The following is a 15,300-nucleotide window of genomic DNA, read 5'->3' as shown; positions in this document are numbered from 1 at the left end:
AAATACATTATATGTTAGAAAAAAGAAGAAGATAGCAGGAAGGGAAAAATGAAGAGGGGGAAATTGGAGGGGGGGATGAACCATGAGAGACTATGGACTCTGAGAAACAGACCGAGGGTTCTAGAGGGGAAGGGGGTGGGGGGATAGGTTAGCCTGGTGATGGGTATTAAAGAGGGCACGTATTGAATGGAGCACTGGGTGTTACACGCAAAAAATGACTCATGAAACACTACATCAAAAATTAATGATGTAATGTATGGTGATTAACATAACATAAAAAAAAAAAAAAACCTTGAAACCATCATGCCTGAAGAAATGAAAGAATAGGAGATAAAAGAATATGTGGAGAGAAGCCCCATCCTGGCCAAACCTACCCAAACCAGAAAGCACAACTGCCTGACCTCCCAGGGGATCTGTAGGTTTTGGTTTCAGCTATTTAGTTTGGGGGGTAGTTTGTTATGCAGCGATGAGTCAAGTACGGCTCTAGCTATTTCTTCATCCAAGAATGCTTTGCTGAGTACACACCGTGGAAAGCCAGGGATGAACAGCAAATGGTCCCCTTTCCCATGGAGTTTACATTCTAGTGTTTGAAGGGAGAGAAGGGAAAGACCACAGATTAAAAACAGTGAAATAAATAATAATTTCCCATGCAGAGAGGTGAGGGCTCCCTGTGATAAAAGCAAAGCAGGATAAAGGGATGAAGAAGGACCAAGGTGGGCAGAGGTGAGAGAAGTTGGGCAGAGAAGGCTTGTCTGGCTTTGTGACATTTCATCAGAAAGCCGAATGTTAAGAGAAAAGGAGCCAGGCAAACAATGTAAGGGAACAACATGCTATGGGTAAATGTAAGTGGGGGATCAGGCTGCCATGCTTGCGGGACAGGAGGGGGCGGGTGCCTGAAATGGAGGTCCGTGAAGCAGGTACCCGAAAGAGCTTGTAGGTGCTCCACAGTAAGGAGGTCAGTTATATTTCAATTAGTGAGGATTTACTTCACGTATAACATTTAGTGATCCAGAAACACAAAAACGCATTGCTGTAAATAATTCAAGTGGTGTGGCAATAAACTTCCCTCTGACCGTCTCCCTCCCGTAAAGCCAGCCTGCTGTAACAGCCATTGTGTCCCTTGATTTAAAAATAAAATCTGCATCATTATAAGCTTTGGTAGCTTTCATTGCATGGATCCACACTTGAGGGGCAAACATTCTCTGCTGGGGGTAATATCTTCAAATTGGCTTGTTTTTACGCCAGGAATCGCTGATACTGGAGGGAAATGTAATTTGAATTTGGGTCCAGTGATTAGGAGCTTGGAAAGCAGGTATTAAGGGGACAGCTCTGCCGTTGAAGATGCTGTCATGGTCACAAACTCAGAAGGAAACTTAGGCAGGCAACCGAGGCCTTTTCATTGCTCCTCGTACCGTGCAGTTGAAATAGTGGGTGATTTTACAGCTAATAAGGCATTAAACTGAATCTCTTAAGCTTTTTCTATCGAAAGTAATTGTAAATTGAATTTGCTAAAACAATAACTCAAAGAGGCAAGACTTGAATGTTGTCAGAGCAAATCAAATGATGATGCGGAGTGTAAAGAGCCACGGAAACAAGCATCTCCCAGGACTTTATCGATCTGCCCAAAGCAGCTCCTGTGCACCGCACTCTGCTTGGCAAGTGGAATCATTGCCCATTGATTATTCATCATGGAGTCAGGCTCCACGGCTCTGGCCGCGGGAGGGCCGGTCATGTACATTTCAACACTTTGATTCTTAATGAAGATAACCTACCTACTGCAGAAAGAGAAGACGCAACACATGTATCCCACCTGGGTCTGGAGGCTGGAGCTGGCCCATTTTCAGGAGAGAAAAGGAAGGAAAAGCCACTGTAAAATTTTAAATTAGCTCTGAAAAAACACTGCGGTTATCAAGATGACAATTGTGTTTGTTTGTGAGGGCTGCCGGCTTGACATACCACAGATTGGGGGGCTTAAACGAAAGACATGTATTCTCTCACAGCTCTGGGGGCTAAAAGCCCAAGTCAAAGCATCATCAGGGCTGGTTCCCTCTGAGGCTGTGAGGGAGAATCAGTCTCATACCTCTCCCCCAGCTTCTGGTGGGTTGCTGGCCATCCTTGGCATTCTGTGGCTTACAAAAGCATGACCGCCAATCTCTGCCTTCCCTTCGCTTGGTGTTCCCCTATGTGGGCATCTGGCCGTAAATATCTCCTTTTTATAAGGACAGTGGCCTTCTTGAATGAGAGCCCATCCTAATGATCTCATTTTAACTTGATTACATCTTTAAAGACCCTCTCTCCAAATGAGATCACATTCTGCGGTACTTAGGGATTAGGACTCTAACACATGAATTTGGGGGGAGGAGACAATTTAACCCACAACAGTAATAGCCCAAAAAGGTAGGGAATCACTTAAGTATTCTCAATTTGGGCTGTGTGCCACAATCTCCTGGGAAGCTTTGAAGAGCAGCTATGCCTGGATCCCACCCTCACTGTTTTTTATTTAATTGGCCTGGGTTAGGGCCCAGGCATGAGTATCTTAAAGAAGCATCTCAGGTGGTCAAGTGCAGCGAGGATTGAAAACTACTCATTAAATGCCTCACTCAGTAGCATGTTTAAGGACAGGGGCAACTATCATTCAGAGGAGAACCTATAAAATAGATCAATTATTTTAAGCACCATGAGGGCAAAGACTATCTGCACTGTTCACCAATATATCCCTAGGACTTAACAGTGTCTGCCCTGAGGTGAGTGTCCCATAAATATTAATGCAAGAGTGAATACATGAATAAATTCACTTCGAGTCATATTAACTGAATATCTATTCTATGTTAGGTATTGAAGAAATGTAAATATTTTTTGACTAAATGAATGAGTGAATGAAGGAATGAGCTCATACCCAACATTCCCTTTCGGTCTACTTATAATATATCATGGTGTATTATAATATAGGTATGAGCATTTTCAGTATGCTGAAACAAATTCACTCTAAAATACTTATTTCAAATCAACTAAACAGCCTGTACTTTGCCTAGAATTTTTTTTTTTTTTTTTTTTTGGTAGTGGCTGTTATGTAACTAGACCATAGGGCCATCCTTTTTTACTGAGACTGTAGATACTTAGATAACATCCAGTGGACTCTTGGTTAACATGTTTCAGTATCCTTGCAGAATGTCCAAGAGTTGCCACCAATCTGTAGGAGAGAGATGGACAGTACACACAAAATCATCATAAACAATGCCTATGTTCAAAATAACATCATTCAGATGCCATTGCCAATGGAATAATACAGCCTAAGACACAGACACCAGGACTAATCCTTCACAGAATTAGTCAGAGATCAACCAGAATAAAGAGATGAACAATCACCTGTTGAATCTGATCAGTTTTCATAAGCAGACTAGATAGTTTTAGCCCAGTGAAAAAGCTTTTTTGTTGACTTCTCCTGTTTCTGCTTCGTCTGCTTCTTCTTTTTAAATAGCCCTAGAGGATTATAGGAAATTTCATTTACTTGTTTATCTATCTATCCAACCAGTTTGGCTATTAGCACATATCATGCCCCTATGGAGGGTGAGAAAATGGGACCTCCTTGGTAAATAAATTGCAAAATAGATGTCCCTCCTTAGGCCTGTTACAGGCATATACCAGGGTATACACCATCTCAAGCTGGATTTTAGTGCACTGCCTCTTGGCTAGACATCTCTGTGTAGGATGCTAATCACCATATAAAGAAACCTTGCATCCAGCAAATATCGATGAGGTATCTACTTTGTGCCAGGACTGTGCTAGGCTCTGGAGATACAAAAATGAATGAGATACAGTCCTGTCCCTTGTGGAATCCACAGTCCACTTGGGCAGACCCAAACCAAATGAATAACCATAGGATAATGTAAACAGGACATGTTAACTGTGGAATATAGCCAAGGTCTCAGAGAGGAGGGAATATTAGAAATGGGTCTTAGAGGATGAGTAGGACTTTATCACATATCAAAACAAACAACAAACAACAACAAAAAAAACAGAAAATGAATAGAGAATGCCAAATTGTGACCACAGTAAGATATGATCAAGGGAACACAAGCAGTCCTAGAGAGCCAGGAGAAGAATGAGTAAAATGGGGATAGCTGCAAAATTACTCTGGAAATATATGTTGGTGCTAGACTACTCAAATTAGCTAGATAACAGATAAAGATGGATCAATTCATTTAAAATAGGGGGAAAGATTTGAATAACTTGGATAATGTTAGGAAGGAAGAAGGTTTAACAAAGCAGCACTCAGGAAAATGCACTTATTGTTTATCCCAGAAAACAGGAAATTTCCAGCATCATATACCTTCTGCTCTTTAAGCCACATCTTCACGGGTCACTTCTATGAATTACTTGGCTTACCAGATGAATGGATTTCCAAATGTCTCATGCAGTATTTCATTTAAATGTATGTGTTCACTAAAAAGAAACTGAGGCATCAACCCAGATTGGCCAAGCCATTTTGGTTTTGATGTTTAAATCCAAGGTACAGAATAATTTTCCAATATTCTCTTTTATGCAAATAAAGAAACAAAAGCCATGTGACTTCTTCTACCAACATTGCTGATGAGGTAAAGATGCTATTAATCCTGGGGTATGCACTGCTTTGCCCTGAAGCCAGCAGATATTTTTTAGTAAAGTTGGCATACACCCGTCTGAGTCTTTGGTTTATGACCATCTTCTTTTTCTTCCCTGTTTGATCTCTGTGCAGCAGTAAGAGATTGTAGTAATTAACAAACCCAGTTTATGGTTAGTATCGATTTGAAATTATGTGGTATAACATTTTGTGACTGCCCAGTTTCCGTGAAATTTCATATTAGATCACTCTTTGGTAAAGCTGTCACTCTACATTCTTTCTCTTTTTTCAGTTGCTTACATTTTCCTAGCACCTTGGGGCTCTGTAAGTTCCTACTCAGCTAAAATAACATGGAATCTAATTGGAAAAATCCAGTGGAGTTTAACCATTATTCCGTGTTATATTCAAAGGCTAGAGGTTTTGAAATTGATCACATCAGCAACGATTGGCTCTAATTGCATTAGGTTATTTGATAATGTTCTAACATACAATTTGCACGGTGTTGCTTGAAAGATAATTCTTCAGGATGAATGGAAGCATCAGAAGTTGAATGTAAAAAGAAACTGTCAGATCTGAAACCAGTTACAGTTATACAGAAGACCAAATTAAATGCCTTGTCAAACTACACAATTGACATGTATCAGTACAACTCCGTGGATGGGGAATTTTGAACAATTACATCAATTCAGATTGAATTCTGCCCTGTTATCTAAAAATATTTTTATAATCTTTCATGAACTCCTCGAGGGTAAATTAAACAGAGCTTGCCTTTGCATCTCCACTGGGACTATATCCAGTACATACTAGACTTTCAAAAAATATTTAACAAATAAATGAATAATAACAACTTTTTCCTAAACACCAAACCCTACACAAAATACTTTATGGGAATTTTCTCATTAATTCTTTAAAACCACACCATGAAGTCATTACCATTGTTAATTTTACAGATGATAAACATGGGCTTTGAAAGGTCACACAGCTAGTAAAAGATAAAGAATGGGTCTTGGTAGCTCTAAGCTCCCCATTCTTAACGGCTGTGTTATATTAGATGAATGCATAAAAAGTATAAGCAAGTAGTGACCCGTGTGTGTACATCTTTATTTGTGCAGTGTGACCACAGTGTGGATGCGGCAATGGGAGCATGTGTAGGAAAACAGTCTGGGCGCTTCTCTTCTACTCAAACTCACTATACGTCTGACACCAGATGTGTGGAGGTTTCCCCACACCAAGCAATTCCTTCTGACTCCAGCTGGATGTGTTTTACAACTCAGATCAATTCAATTCTGACACTTACCAGAGTGCAGGCCCTACAGGTTAAGGGCTCAGCCCCACAACACTGCCCCTGCCCCCCACCTCAGATGCCAATCATAAATCCCAGGATGTTACCTGTACTTCTGACCAACCAACCAGCTGTAAATCCCATGACCCCCTTCCTGGGTTTGGTTATTTGCTAGAACAGCTCACAGAACTCAGGAAAATATTTACTTACATCTATCAATATATTATGCAATAAAGGATGTGAAAAAGGATACAGATGAATAGCCAGATTCAGAGATATATAGGGTGAGGTCCAGAAGGGTCCTGAACATAAGAGCTCCTGTCCCATGGAGTTAGGGTGTGCCCCCCTCCAGCATGTGGTGATGTTCACCAACTTGGACACTCTTTGAAACCAGTACTATTGCGATTTTTATGGAGGGATTTATCACGTAGACCTGATCAATCCTTCACTCAATCTCCAGCACTCTCCCCTTCCCAGAAGATGGGAGGTGAGCTGAAAGTTCCAAACTTCCAATCATGGCTTAGTCTTTCTGGTGACCTGCCCCCATCTTGAGGCTATCCAGGAGCCCTCCAAGAGTTGCCTCATTGGAACAAAAGATGCTCCTATAACCCGGGAAATCCCAAAGGGTTTTGGAGCTCTGTGCCAGGAATTGGGGCAGAGACCAATATATTATTTTTTTCTATTGCTTTACAGACCCATACACCATACACCGCACAACCCAATGATCAGGAAAAGATGCAGCAGGTGGAAATACCTGTTATTGAGTAAAAAGAGATTTGGGCCAGAATCATGCTAAATGGCTGCCATTATCTATGAAATCATCAGGACATTCTGCAATTCTTAATTGTCTCATTCACTTTACCTGTCAAAGACATGAAGAATTCACCTATCCACTCAGGCAAGTAGACATCATGTGAAATAATGGACTCTTCCCATCACATCTTTGTATTAAATAATCAAGGGCTTGGAAAAACATTGAGTCAGACTTTCCAGAAAAGAGGCATGTAGCTAAGAGAAGTATTAAATTATATTCAATTGTCAAAGTGTAACTGACAGGAATCAGACTCTTAGAGGGCAGGAACATGACCTATGTCATAAACTGGGACACTTTTCAGATAGATACAGATATAGATATGACAACACACAATTATTGGGAATTCTGAGACTACTTTCAAAAGAAATCCTGATTGATAGTTTGGTCTAAAATATTAAAGTAATGAAGAAGGCTCTTACCTTGAGATCAAGTTAATTTGCATATTGGGACCGACAAAATAGAGGCCACCCCAGTGGCCCAGCCCACATCATAAATCTAAACCAAAATCAGCCTGCTCTTGGGAGAAATATCTCTCTGTTAGTGAAACCTAACACATATCAAACACAACCCTCCAACTCAACTTTAGCTAGCTTATATTACCCAAGAAAACAGGACTGCTAGCCTTATCAGAGGATCCCCAACCTCCTAGCCAACCAAGCCCAATTTCCACATGGCCTCTGCTAATGCTGTATAAAACTCACTCTTGCTCTAAACCCTTCCAGAAAAAATGTGCTTGTGAGGCACTGTATTCCCCTAATCCATGGGCTGTTTCCCCTTGAATAAAAAACATCAACAGATTACTAAATTTAGTTTTGTTATTGGACACTTAAAAACAATCAGGTCTAGGGGCATCTGTAGGGCTCAGTCAGTTAAGTGTCTGGATCTTAATTTCAGCTTGGGTCATGATCTCAGGGTCATGAGATCAAGCCCCAAGTTGGACTCCTCACTCAGCAGGGAGTCTGCTTGAGATTCTCTCTCTTCCTCTCCCTCAGCCCCTCCCCACCCCGCTCTCTCCCTCTCTCTCAAATAAAAATAAATAAATCTTTTAAAAAAATAAACAACAAGGTCTAAATTTAAACCCTGGCTCTGCATGTTTCAGGTTTCTCAGTAGCTTCATGATAAACACCATGGATGTAGCAAACACATTGGTCATAGTCACTGCTACATTGAAAAAGAGTAACAGTGATAACAATAATAGAAAACAATTTTGATCACTTTCCCTCAGCCAGAGGCTGAGCCCAGTAAACAAATAAGCACTTACCTCAATGCTAAAGTACAGTTATTATGCCTATTTTATGAATAAACAAATTTAGGCCTAGAGCTTATGTAACTTACCCGAGGTCACACAGATAGGACTTGATTGAACTGGGATTTGAACTCAAGTTATCAAATTTGTAAGCTAACTTACAAAAAAAAAATTGTTGCAACTAAGAAAGGTAGGAAGAGGGGGGAAAATGAAGGGAAGAGGGAGAGAGGATTAATAAAGGGAAACCTCACTAAAATAAAGTTGGGAGGCTAGCAGGGGGAGCTCCCATGCCCTACCATTCCCTATCAATTGCAAATCAAACCAGAAGAGATGGATCTTGCTCAGGATACTACTTTAGCTACTACTTTACTATCCCAGCAGGAGGAAGAAAGACTTTCCTCTGCCCCTGGCAACAGCCCAGCCAATGAGAGGCAGTCAATGAGAAGCCACTGTACTTCCAACACCCAGTTTACTTCAATGGATTTTTTTGTTTATAATAGCCTCCCAGGTCCTTTCCTCTATAAAAGAGTGTTCCTTTCTTTTGCTTGGTGGACTTGCTTATGATTTTTGCTCTAGCTCCCTTGTCCTGGATTGCAACTCTCTGTTCTTCCCAAATAACCCCACCCCCCCCTTTTTTTTCTGTAAACTACCTAGCAGTTTTATTTTTAAAGTTAAAGGATAAAAGCAAAGAAAAGGGAGGGGAGGAAAATGGCAACCAGGAGGATGGGAGGGAGGGAATAATGAGAAAAAAAAGTAAAGGGAAAGGAAGAGAGAAAACACCACAGGGTTGTGGTGCAGTCTAATTGAGACATGAAAAGCAAGTTCAGTGTGCAAGGTACTATCACGTCATAGTATTGATACATATCAGTACTCCTTGGGAATTAAATGTCAGTATCAATGGAGGAACCTACTGTAAATAAGGCAGTATAAAGCAAAGCAAATTAAAAAGAATGACTTAGCCTGTTATTTATTGAAATTATAGGCAAAATGCATTCTCCTAACTCAGAGACAGAGCACTGAAACCCTCTTTTGTCTATTGAGCAAAGAGGATGGATGTGCTCTAACAGGGGAAATGTTTCTCCCTACAGCTTCATTCATAAGCACAAAATGACAGCCCAGAGGACCTGGCTTGATTCATGGGCATCAAATAGACCTAAGCATTTCAATGACAAAAATAGCCAAGGAGGGCAGCTGTTCACTCAGGTTTACCAGGCACTTCATTCCACATTGGACCACTCTAAAATAGCCCTCCCATTTTCTCTCTACCATTTGCAACAAAGAAAAGAAAAATTCATGTCTCAAAGAGTCACTTACAGATGCAGTGGGTGGCCACAGGTGAATGAATATATTTCACACAAGATGATTTACCACCTACAGCAGAGATTCAACACAGGGCAAATGGGCCATTTGGAAGCAGTAAGTACTAAAAAGGAAGGCAGCCCTACAGGGACATGGGTGGCAGGCTTTGTATCCAATGTGCTAAGCAAGATTCCAGAAGCCATCCTGGGACTGTGGGCAGGTACACCCAGGTACCTTAAGTGCCTTGAGACAAAGGGTCTGAAAAATCCATTTTGTCCTTTAGGCCACAGCTTAAAAGCCACTTCATCAAAAAAGTCTTTTTCATCCTCTGCCTAGGCCAAGTTCTCTGCATAGGCTCTCAGAAGACTCCATTCTTCTGTCTCACAGCCCTTGCAAAAATGTTCATTTTTTAACTTTTTGTTCTAACATTTAAAAATAATACACAAGAATATTCTCCTATAGACTTGACACTCACTTTCAACAATCTAATAATTTCACCACATTTGCTTCATGTATCCTTTTCCTTCTCTTTCTGCTTTTATGTTGTTGAAATAAAACCTGGGCATCATGACATTTCACCTCTAAATACTTCAATAGGCATGTCTTTTAAATGATCAATTTCTGTCATAACCACAGTCTCAGCCTATGGTCACCCCAAAAGGAGAGCCTAAAACAAGGCCTTGCATGCAAGTTGTTATTTTGGGAAGTGATCCCAAGGAACAATGGGGAACTGAGAAGAATGGAACCAAGGAGGAGGTAAAGCCAATTGGAGGATGCACCTGTGGGCACCTGGGCTTGATTCTATTGAGAACCCTCTGAGGAACTGTAGAATTTCATTCAAACTGTGTATTAAGTGACTGAAATGAGGAGTGTTTATCCACTGACTCCCATGCCTTGGTCAGGGATGCCCCTTGGGGTGGGTTTTACCACTCTTACACTCCCAGCCGTGTGATGGAATGTTTGGGAGCAAGACAGAATTGGTGGAGATTAGAGGAGGAAGATGGTGGAAGAGTAGAGGGACCCTAGTTTTGTCTGGTCCCTGGAATTCAGCTAGATAGCTATCAAATCATTTTGAGCACCTGCAAACTCAACTGGAGACCTAAGAAAAGAATTGCTGCAATTCTACAAATGGAAAAGCAACCACTTTTTGCAAGGTAGGAGGTGTGCAGAAGTGAATCTGGGGTGATATGTCAGAAGATAAACAATGGGGGGAGGGAGCCTCTAGAAGCTGGCTACTAGAAAGTGATATAGAAGCAGAGCACAGAATCGGAACCTTTAGAAATCTGCTCCAGTGGGGGATGTCCCTGCCTGAAAGGTGCTCAGGTGGCAAAGTGGGGCAAAACCCTAGGTGGGACAGTGTGGTCTCAGGATCCCCGGTGTCACAGAAAGAATGGGGGTGCCTGAGTGCAGCAGAGCTCCCAGGCATTGGAGTAGGGAAGCTGGCTGCAATCATTCAGCCCAGGAGTGGGCTTTCAACATGGTGTTGCCACAAACTGTGAACTGCAGCACAATCATGCAACCGCTTTCAGAGCCAGGCCCAGTGAATGGGAGAATCCTGGCAAGACCCCTCCCCACCCAGGGAGGAGTGACACAGGTGCATGCTGCAGGAGTCTGCAAAGTTTGGAGACTCAAAATGGGGTCGCATGCCAGGATAAAAATGCTTGGTCACAGGCTGGGTGAATACAGAGTGCAGACAGAAACCAGGGAGACAAGAGTGATTGGCTGCTCTTTTTGTTGGCTAATTGAAGAATGGGTATATGAATTTTCAGCTCTGGGGCGGGAGATCAGGGCACACCCATTTTCATTCTCATCCTCTAAAGTGGTAAGGAAAGCCCTCAGGGAACAAAAGCCACATAGAGCAATCCTGAGCTGCTTACTTAGCCTGGCCCCGTGGCAAGGGTGGTGTAGTTTTGCCTGGGGCAAACACACCTTAGAATCCATGCAACAGGCCACTTCCCCAGAAGATCAGCAAGAACATCTGGCTAAAAGCAAGTTTACCAATGACACCAGCGCTAAGGGAAAATAGATAGAATTTGGTTTTTTTTCTTCATGATTCTTTAGTCTATCAGTTTATAATTTTTTTTTCATTTTAGTTTTCTTCCTTTTCAGCTAGTTTCTTATTTTATCAACTCTTTTTTTATGTTTTTTAATTTTCATTTTTACATTTACATTTTACATATATATTCTTCATTTTTAGCTTCCTTTCATTTGATTCAATTTTGTCTTTGTATATATATAAGTTTTTCTTTCTTTATAATTTTGGGATCTAATTTCTTCTAACAAACAGACCAAAATACACCCAGGTCCTAGGAGTTCTGTCAACCTCTGATAATATTCTCTCTTCTTCCCTCCCCCTCGCCTTTTTTTTCTTTTTTAGTTTTGATCTCTTCTGATTTGTTTAGTGTATATTTTGCTGGGATCATGCTGGTTGCTATTTTTGTATTTTGTTCTCTTGTTCATCTATTCTTCTCTGGAGAGAATGACAAGACAGAAGAATTCACCCAGAAGAGAGAACAAGAGGCAGTACTAACTTTGAGGGACTTAATCAATATGGGTATAAGTAAGATGTCAGAGCTAGAATTCAGAAAAATAATTATAAAGATATTAGCTGGGATTGAAAAAAGCATAGAAGACACTAGAGCATCCCTTTATGGAGAAATAAAAGAACTAAAACCTAAACAGGTCAAAATCAAAAAGGGTATTACTGAGATACAATAAAGATTGGAGCTTCTAATTGCAAGAATAAATGAGTCAGAAAAGAGAATCAGTGATATAGAAGCTAAAATGATGGAGAATAAAGAAACTGAGAAAAAGAGAGATAAACAACTACTGGATCACAAGGGGAGAATTTAAGAGATAAGTCGTACCATAAAGCAAAACAATATTGAATAATTGGGGTCCCAGAGGAGGAGGAAAGGAAGCAGGGGTGGCAGAAGGTATATCTGAGTGAATTATAGCCGAGAACTTCACTAATCTGATGAAGAAAATAGGCATTCAAGTCCAGGAGGCACAGAGAACACCCCTCAAAATCAATAAAAATAGGTCAACACCTCGATACGTAATAGTGAACCTTGCAAATTTCAGAGATAGAGAAAATCCTGAAAGCAGTGCAGGACAAGAGGTCCTTAACCTACAGATGGAGAAACATAAGGCTGGCAGCAGACCTGTCCACAGAGACCTGGCAGGCCAGAAAGAACTGGCATGATATATTCAGGTGCTCAGTGAGAAAAATATGCAGGCAATACTTTATCTAGCAAGGCTGTCATTCAGAATAGAAGGAGAGATAAAGAGCTTCCAGGACAAATGGAAACTAAGAGAATTTGTGATCACTAATCCAGCCCTGAAAGAAATATTAAAGGGGATCCTTTAAGTGGAGAGCCCAAAAGTAGCATAGACTAAAGAGGAACAGAGACAATATACAGAAACAGTGACTTTACAGGTAATACAATGGCCTAAATTCATATCTTTCAATAATTACTCTGAATGTAAATGGGCTAAATGCTCCATTCAAAAGACACAGGGTATCAGATTGGATTAAAAAAGCAAGACCCATATGTTGTCTGCAAGAGACTCATTTTATACCCAAAGACACCTCCACATTGAAAGTGAGAGGGTGGAAAAATATTTATCATGCTAATGGACATCAAAAGAAAGCTAGGGTAGCTATCCTTATATCAGACAAATTAGATTTGAAACCAGATACTGTAATGAGAGTTGAAGAAGGTCACTATATCTTAATTAAAGGGTCTATGCCACAAGAAGATCTAACAATTGTAATATTTATGCCCCTAACAGGGGGCAGCCAATTATATAAAACAATAAGAAAATTAAAGAAACACATTGGTAATAATACAATAATAGTAGGAGACTTTAATATCCCACTCACAGCAATGGACAGATACATCTAAGGAGATCAAGAAGGAAACAAGGGTTTTGAATGACACACTGAGCCAGATTGTCTTCACAGATATATTAAGAGCATTCCATCCTAAAACAATGGCATATGCATTCTTCTCCTGTGCACATGGAACATTCTCCAGGATAGATCACATACAGGATCACAAATCAGGTCTCAACTGATAGCAAAAGATTGGAATTATTCCCTGCATATTTTCAGACCACAATGCTTTAAAACTTGAATTCAATCACAAGAGGAAATTTGGAAGGAACACAAGTAGATGGAGGTTAAAAGGACTCTATTAAAGAATGAATGGGTCAATAAAGAAATTAAAGAAGAATTTAAAAAATTCATGGAAATAAATGAATATGAATACATAACAGTTCAAAATCTTTGGGATGCAGCATAGGTAGTCCTAAGAGCAAAGTATATAGCAATACAAGTCTTTCTCAAGAAACAAGAAAGGTCTCATATACACAACCTAACCTGACACCTAAAGGAGCTGGAGAAAGAACAGCAAATAAAGCCTAAACCCAGCAGCAGAAGAGAATTAATAAAATTAGAGCAGAAGTCAATGAAATAGAAACCAAAAGAACAGAACAGATCAATGAAACTAGGACCTGGTTCTTTGAAAGAATTAATAAGATCAATAAACCCCTAGCCAGGCTTATCAAAAAGAAAAGAGAAAGGACCCAAATTAATAAAATCATGAATGAAAGAGGAGAGATCACAACCAACACTGAAGAAATACAAACAATTACAAGAACATATTATGAGCAACTATACACCAACAAATTAGGCAATCTGGAAGAAATGGATGCATTCCTAGAGACATATAAACTAACCAAAACTGAAACAGGAAGAAATAGAAAACCGGAACAGACCCATAACCAGCAAGGAAATTGAAGCAGTAATCAAAAGTCTCCCAATAAACAAGAGTCCAGGGCCAGATGGCTTCCCAGGGGAATTCTACCAAACATTTAAAGAAGAATACCTATTCTTCTGAAGCTGTTTCAAAAAATAGAAATTACCTTGATCCCAAAACCAAAGATCCCACAAAAAAGGAAAATTACAGACCAATATTCCTGATGAACATGGATGCAAAAATTCTCACCAAGATACTAGCCAAAAGGTTCCAACAGTACATTAAAATGATTATTGGGATGACTGGGTGGCTCAGTCAGTTAAGCGTCTGCCTTCTGCTCCAGTCACCGTCCCAGGGTCCTGGAATCGAGTCCCACATCGGGCACCTTGCTCAGCAGGGAGCTGAATTCTCCCTCTGCTTGCCACTCCCCTGCATGTGCTCTCTCTATCTCTCTGATAAATAAATAAATAAATAAATAAATTCTTTAAAAATAAACTCTTTAAAATAAACTCTTTAAAAAAAAATCTTTAAAAATGAAATAAAAATAAAATTAAATTAAAATAAAATAAAATGATTATTCACAATGACCAAGTGGGATTTATTCCTGGGCTGCAAGGGTTGTTCAATATCTGCAAATCAATCAATATGATACCCTACAATAATTAAAAAAAAGGACCAGAACCATATGACCCTCTCAATAGATGCAGAAAAAGCATTTGACAAAGTACAACATCCTATCTTGATTAAAACTCTCCACAGTGTAGGGATAGAGGGAACATAGCTCAATATTATAAAAGCCTTCTGTGAAAAGCCCACAGCAAATACCATTCTCAATGTTGAAAAACTGACAGCTTTCCCCCTAAGGTCAGGAACATGAGAGGGATTCCCACTATCACCACAGTTGTTCCACATAGTACTAGAAGTCCTAGTCTTAGCAATCAGACAACTAAAAGAAATAAAAGTCATATGAATTGGCAAAGAAGAAGTCAAACTCTCACTCTTTGCAGATGATATGATACTTTATGTGGAAAACCCAAAAGACTCCACCCCAAAACTGCTAGAACTCATACAGGAATTCAGTAAAGTGGCAGGATATAAAATCAATGCACAGAAATCAGTGGCATTCCTATACACCAACAATAAGACAGAAGAAAGAGAAATTAAGGAGTCGATCCCATTTACAATTGCACCAAAAAGCATAAGATAACTAGGAATACACCTAACCAAAGAGGTAAAGGATCTGTACTCTGAAAACTATAGGACACTCATGAAAGAAATTGAGGAAGACACAAAGAA

This window comes from Leptonychotes weddellii, chromosome 1, assembly GCF_054177405.1.
Source record: "Leptonychotes weddellii isolate Sample4059 chromosome 1, ASM5417740v2, whole genome shotgun sequence".
NCBI classification, from domain to species: Eukaryota; Metazoa; Chordata; class Mammalia; order Carnivora; family Phocidae; genus Leptonychotes; species Leptonychotes weddellii.
Note: the sequence above shows the minus strand (reverse complement) of the source record.